This window comes from Echinops telfairi, unplaced genomic scaffold, assembly GCF_000313985.2.
Source record: "Echinops telfairi isolate 266 unplaced genomic scaffold, ASM31398v2 ScPeMD7_23;HRSCAF=83, whole genome shotgun sequence".
NCBI lineage: Eukaryota > Metazoa > Chordata > Mammalia > Afrosoricida > Tenrecidae > Echinops > Echinops telfairi.
The window spans coordinates 16604301-16611671 of record NW_022103920.1 but is presented as its reverse complement, the minus strand read 5'-3'; positions in this window follow the sequence as shown (position 1 = coordinate 16611671).

Below are 7371 nucleotides of genomic sequence, written 5' to 3'. Positions count from 1 at the left end.
GAGGAAGCGGATGTGGATACACAGCCCTGTTCTGAGGCTGCGGGAAGCACCAACGTTTGCGGAGTTGAGTCTTCTTGTCTGCGCATGCTCCGGTAGGCTGACCTGGGAAAGTGGTCTGAGCCAAGGGGAGCGCTCGTGTTTCTTCCTGCCCCCAGGAAAAGTAAAAGTAAAACAAACTCCCCTTTGAGTGCTAAAATCAAACCAGCTGATGCTGGTGACTTACAAGGTGAACTCACTGAAACGCAACCCAACCTTGCAGCCTTCTCCTGGGTTTCTGGGGCCAGAGTGACCCCGTAGGACAGAGTAGAACTGCCCCTTCGAGTTTCCGAAGCTGTAAAGCTGCCGGAGCAGAGAGCCTCCTCTTTCCCCCAAGGAATGCCTAGTGGGTTGGAACTGCTGACCTTGCCAGCCCAACTTGTCAACGCCGCCACCGCTGCCAGTGTTCCTGGAAGGTGAACTGAGATGGGCGTCATGGGAAGACAGGCCTGTGGGCCTCGTGTCATCATTAATTGTGCACCAGTGCCTTCTCCAGTGGCCCCTGCCCCTTCACACCTACTAGGATGAGATCTCCCAACATCTCAAAAATAGCAAGTGTTGGTGACATTGAGGAGGACTCTGACTTCCGTTGCCAGTGGAACTGTGAGCTGGTCGGTTAGCAGCAGCATGCTTGCCTTCCAAGAGGGAGGCTGGTGATGGGTTCTTGGCCAGGGCATGTCCTACAGAGCCACCGCCTGTCTATAAGTGGAGTCTTGCGTGGTCTGAGGATGCAGAACAGGCTTTGAGGGAGTTTCTGCACTAAGACAACCTAGGACGAAAGTCCTGGAGAGCTAACCCCTAAAGGTTAGCCTATGAAAAACCCCTGGGTCACAAAGGGCTGATACTCATGGTTGCCATGAGTTGGGGGCAAACTCGAAGGCAGCTAACAACAGCCTGGGGCTTTGGGTGGCTCATGCTTCTCCAAGCCCAGCAGGCAGTGGGGTGATGGCTTCTGTTCCTCTTCTCCCTGTGACAGTGCCCAGCTCGCCCATTGCTCTCAGCTGTCACTGCTGAGAACCTGTGGTGTCAGGCTCAGCCCAGCCTCATTTCCAGGCAGTGCCCTGGAGGGCAGTGTGGACTCGTGTGCTTCAGACATCAGCAGGTGTGTCTGGGACAAGCAATGCCCCTGGGCTGACACAGGGATGTTCTCACCTTCCCTGGCCCTCACTGGGTTGACTGGGGTTCTGTCTGGCCTCAAAGCGGCTGGCCACAGAACACCCTTACTTAACTCACTGCCTTCAAGTCAACGTGGACTCCTAGTGACCCGCAGGACAGGGTGGAATGGTCTCTGTGGGTTTCAGAAGCCGAACATCTCTACAGGAGCAGAAAGCCTCATCTTTCTCCTCTGGAGCACCTGGTGGGCTCAAACTGCTGACCTTGTGGTTAGCATCCCAACCTGTAGCCCACTACACCACCAGGGCTCCTTTAGTTCCTGCTGATCCCCAGGCCTGGTTCCCTCAGCCTCCAGCCAATGGATGTCAAGAATGCCCCAGAACCTTCTAATTAAGTTCCCCTTGGCTTTCTGTGTTCCCCACCACGACCCATGGAGTCCAATGGGTGCGGGGCCGGTACGAGACTAGCGGATGCTGTGTAGACAGAGATGGCAACCAAAGTGTGTTGTTCCCTTTGGTCGCCTCCGGACCTCCAGAGAAAGTGCCCACTTCCTACCAGACACACTATGAGATGCTGCCAACTAGATCCACTGCTGCCAGGCCCGGCCCTGGCTGCCCAGGTGGCACCTCTCCCCAACCAAGGGAGGAAACTAGAGCTTTTGCTGAATTCTCTTAGTGCCTCCCTACTTTCCCAGCCCTCTTTCTCAGACAAAAAGACCACCAGGTCAGAGACCGCTAACGCTTCTAATGGACAATAAATAGGCCATTTCAACGAGAAAAGAAAGACAGCATGGTTTCCCAGAGCCCGTTAAGCCTCAGCAGGGCATGACACTGGCAGAAACACACACACAAACACACACACACACACAATGTAAAATGCTCTTTAAAGGACCATTGAAAGGCAGTTTGGAACTAGGGAAACAGAAGATGCCTTCAAGGACTAATTCTAAGATGAACCTATTTGAAATACGATCAGACAACTGTCTTTCTACATCTTAAGAAAGGTAACATGCAGCTGGTCCATTGAGACTCTGCCACAGTGCGGGGAGGGCTGGTCAGGGAGCAGAGACACCGGAAGGGCAGTAAGTAGAATGGAGGGGCTCTGCCCTGCAGTCCGGGGCCACCAAGGGATAGGTGAGTGAACTCCCCACCCTACAGCCCATGGAGTTAGAAAAATAAAACGAACCATGGGATGTCAAGGTCTAGAACCCTGCGATCTGGTTTCAAAGGAGGAAGCGGCCACAGAGAGCAGGCCTGCTTCCTAATTTAAAATGAACATTTCCGGGTATCAAGGTGAAGGTCGCGCAAAGGAGCAATCACTTGAAAACAACCAGAAATACAAGTGAGCGGTGGCACGCTGGGTAAGCACTCAGATGCTCACCCAAAGGTTATTGGATCAAGCCCACCAGCCACTGGGAAGGAGCAAGATGATGTGGCAACTTGTTACAGAAGCTTTATTGCCTGGGAAACCCTAGGGGCAGTGGGTGGGCTGCACACTGAGCAGCTAACCACAAGGTTGGCAGTTCGAACCCCCCCAGCCGCTCCTCGGCGGGAGGAAGATGAGTCTGTGTCTGCACATGAAGAGTTACAGTCTCAGAAACCCACGGGGGCAGCTCTCTCCTCTGTCCTAAAGGGTCGCCATGAGCCGAAATCAACTCATATGGCAGTGAGTTTGCGAGGAGGGAGCCCTTTCATTCCTATCTGACTTCAGATCAATCAGGTAACTTCTCCATGGGGCATCTGGATAAATTTCGTTAAAGTGTCACCAAATGTCAATGATACCCCACACAACAGTGCTTGCGGATATTAATAATTGCAAGAGTGACCAGAAACATATGCCGTGCCCAGGAACTGCAAAGAAATAGTCACAGCTGGTCTGTTCTCTATTGAACTTACAGCCCCATGAAGCACACGGCCTTGAACCAAAGACAGGGAATTTCAGGAACATCCTTTTCGCCATTCACTCGTAGGGTCATAGCTCGGAAGGAAGGAGGAATGTGGCAGCACTGTCACACACACACACACACACACACACACACACACACACACACATGCGTGCACTCCTGAAGATTTCTGAGACTGTAAATCTTCATAGGAGTAGAAAGCCTCATTTTTTTCCCTCCCTGGAGCGTTGGTGGTTTCAAACTGCTGACTTTGCAGTTAGCAGCCCAACAAATAACCACAAGCCACACAGTGTAAGTGATTAATTAACAAGCCTTTTGAGTTTGGAGACTCTAGGAGACTCCATCTCATGTACTTTGGACACGTTCTCCGGAGAGACTAGTCCCTGCTTAGTAAAGCAGAGAGACCGATAAAAATGAGGAAGACCGTTGACAAGACGCGAGGACACAGTGGCTGCAACCGTGGGCGCAAACATAAGAACAATTGCATCGATGGTGCGGGACTGGGCGGTGTGTTCCGTTCTGTTGCACACAGGACACTATGAGTCAGAATCCGCTTGACAGCACCAGCAACACGAGTTGAGAAGGAGGGCCTGGTGCCATAGATGGTTTAGTACAAATGGGAAGGGTGTTAGTCCAGGCTGACCAGAGAAACAAATTCAGAGACGCTCATACATGTATAAGAAAGAGCTTTATATACAAGACCAATTGTAGATTGAGAAAACACTCCAGCCCAGTCCAGATCAAGTCCATAAGTCCAATATTAGCCCATATTCCAATACCAGTCTATAAATTCCTCTTCAGACTCGCACAACACATGCAATGATGCAGAATGCAGGAAGATCACAGGCCAGTGGGTGGAAAGTCTTGTGTATCCAGTGGTGGTGGAAGCATCTCAGTGCTGGCAGGGGTCTCCACGTGGCTCCTCCAGCTCCAGGGCTCAGGCTCCATCAGAGTAGCTCCATGTGTCTTGTCAGCAGGAAAACAAAGCCGAGAGTGAGCGTCTCGCCTCCAGCGAGCTGTTTATCTCTGCCATGCCTCCAAATGAGGTCTCAAGCTGCGACCCGACTGACAGGCCAGACCCCACCCCTTTGCAAGTTGACAGGAGGTTATGTAACTGCCACAGGAAGATTGTTCGTTTGTATCCTTCTAGAGATATCTCAGAAGCCAGGCCTGATCTGCTTCCGAAAGGTCCCAGCCTTGAAAACCCTACAGAGCAATTCTACTCTGCACACACAGGGGGCGCCACACATTGAAGCTGACGCCAAGGGGACTGAAAGCAACAGTCTGAGTGCAGCGGGTGGGAGGTACTAGTGATCCGTGGTGGAATTCTCAATTTCCAGTTAGGGAACCCAAGCTCAATTTTGGACAGTTGGCCAATGAGAAGTCTGTGGATCCCACGGATCACAAGAGCACGATCCTAGAGATGGCACAGGACCGTGCCACGAGGGGTGGCCGTGAGCTGATAACAGCAACTGAGGTTCCCCAAACAAACTTACTGCCACTGAGTCGATGCCGACACAGAGCGACCCTATAGGACAGGGCAGAACTGCCCCTGTGGGTTTCTGACACTGCAACTCTTGACAGGCGAAGAAAGCCTCCTCTTTCTCGATCAATGAGGCTGGTGGGTTTGAACCACTGAACCACTGTAAGTGCCTCTCAAAGCCCAGTGGCCCTCAGAGCAGTGGCCTCTGGTCCTCTTCCCCCAGCATCAGCCCCCAGATGGCCCACCCCTTCAGTTGTCTTCACTGAGCCTTTAGCAGATAAAATATTCCCACCCCTTACCCAACCCCCTTCTTAATAGAGGCTCACCCCCAAGGTGTGCGGTGCGGAAGGAAAGGCAGGCAACAAACCTTGGAAGCAGAAGACCACTCCTCTGGGTCCAGTATTCGCCTCAGATCAGCTGAGGAAATGGACCCCAGTAACGAGAGGGTCCTGAATGGCTGTGGATGTCTTAGAAATTGCAGGAAGCCACCGAGCCCCATTCTTCACCCACGGCCACCAGATGGCGCCACACCGCAGCTGGAATCCTGGGGGAATGCCTGCACAAGCTGGCCCATGAGCTCAGCAGGCTAACCCCAGGCATCTTAGGGACCTCACAGCACCTCCCTTATCACCCGATGGTGTATTTTGGACTCCATTCATTAATTGGGCTGCGATCTTGAAGGTCAGCAGTTCGAAACTACCAGCCACTCCTCTGGAGATAGACGGGGCTTTCTACTCCCTTTAGCATTTACAGTCTGGGAAACTCATACAGGCAGGTCTACCCTGCCGAAGAGGGTTGCTGTGAGTCGACCTTGACCCAATGGTACTGAGTTTGGTCTTTGGTTATCCATCTGGAGTAGAGCTTCACTGTTTTGAGTAGCTGAGTCTATACACCTTCATGGTTGCATTCTGGGTACAAGCATCTGATTACATTCATGATTTTGAGCAGAAACATGCCCACAACACATAACATACATGTGACATATAGGCGGTTTGGTTTTACTATTTTTTATGTTTGTTTTGTTTTACTATTAAAATGTTCTTTGAGGGGGAACTGATCACAATAATCTGCAATAACCCCCTCCCAGGGGGATGGACAACAGAAAAGTGGGTGAAGGGAGACATCTGTCAGTGTAAGACATGAAAAAATAATAATTTTATACATATATATGTATATATAATCAAGGGTTCATGAGGGAGGGATGGGAGGAGGTTGAAAAATGAGCTGATACCAAGGGTTCAGGTAGAAAGAAAATACTTTGAAAACGATGATGGCAACCTATGTACAAATGTGCTTGACATGATGGATGGATGGATGGATGGATTGTGACAAGAGCTGTACGTGCCCCCAATAAAATGATTTTAAAAATAAAGCAATAAAATGTCCTTTGAATTGCAACTGAGCAATATTCGGATTTGTTTAGTTGATAGGTATAGTAGACAATAAGCACTGTGCATTTCTTTCATTTTCTGATGGGGAAAGGGTGCCACCAAGGGTTTGTTATGGAGTGGGGGTCTGGGCTGGACGGGGTGGAGAACCCCATGGGGGAGCACTGACTTCTTCATGGTCCTTTCCTGCTGATGTTTTCACTGACCCCTCACTGCCCTTTGCTCCCTCAGCCTCCTCTTTTGCCCTTCCCATGCCTTCTCCTTGGCTCTCAAGGAAGCACGCTCCTGTCAGCAATGGCTGCTCAGAGTCTACCTGCCACTGTCTCTACCTGTCCCACCCTCACTCCCAACTCAGTCCTCATTTTCAGTCTCTTCTGGACCAGTGAGGGATCAGGTCAACATTCCCCTGAATCTTCAGCATTGAGTTGCAGCACCTCCTCAGGACCCCATTCCTACTCCAGCAGCTGAGCCTCTCCCATCATCCTGTTGGGTCTAGAGACTGGCGAGTCTAAAGTCCGCAGTTCCCTGCCAAAGGCTGGGATTCCTCCAGTCTTGAGTTCCAAACTCCATAGGCCAGGTGATGGGAAGAGAGTGGAGGAATTCTAGAAAGATGTCTATTTATAGTCTGGAGACAGGATACATCCAGAAAAAAACCTTTTTTTTTTTTGCTCTTATGGCCTTCAACTAATTGGCTGAGGTCCATCCATTTATGGGGCACAATCTGCCTTACTTAAAGCCAACTGATTCCAGCACCTGTAACTACTTCACCTACGGCATCTACAGTCATGTTTGACCAGACACCTGGCACAGAGCCCAGCCAAGCCGACACACAGAATGATCTGTTCTTCCCACGATTGAGCCCACATGTTGCCTCTTGACTTATTTGGTTGTTGCTGGTTTATTTTTTGCTATTAGAAATGTTTCCCTGCTCAAACATATTCTCCTGCATGACGCTGTCATGGCAGAGCCATGACACAAATTTGTCCCAACCGTAGACTGAGGCACCATGAAGAGCAAACCCTAATGTAAGCTAGGGGCTTACATAACAATGATCACAGGGTCGGTATTTGGTTGATTCATTTTAATGCGATACAAACAAGACAAACCAACTGCCATCGAGTTGATTCCAACTCATAATCACTGTATGGAGTGTTCCTGAAACTGTAAATATTAAACGTTTTTCTCTCTTGAAACAAGTGGTGGGTTTGAACCAATAAACTTTGGTTAAACTAATACAAGATCCCAATGATAGAAAAAGCTGTGTACACAGGGAGTGGAGCGTCTGGGAATTCTCTGTGCTTTCTGCATATTTGGTTTATAAATCTAACAATTCTCTTCTAGGATCACATGGAAAGGATGATATATCCAGTATAGGACTGATGAAACACATAACTCTCCTCTAGTTCTTTAATATTTCCTCCCCTTACTATGATGGTCTTAGTTTTACC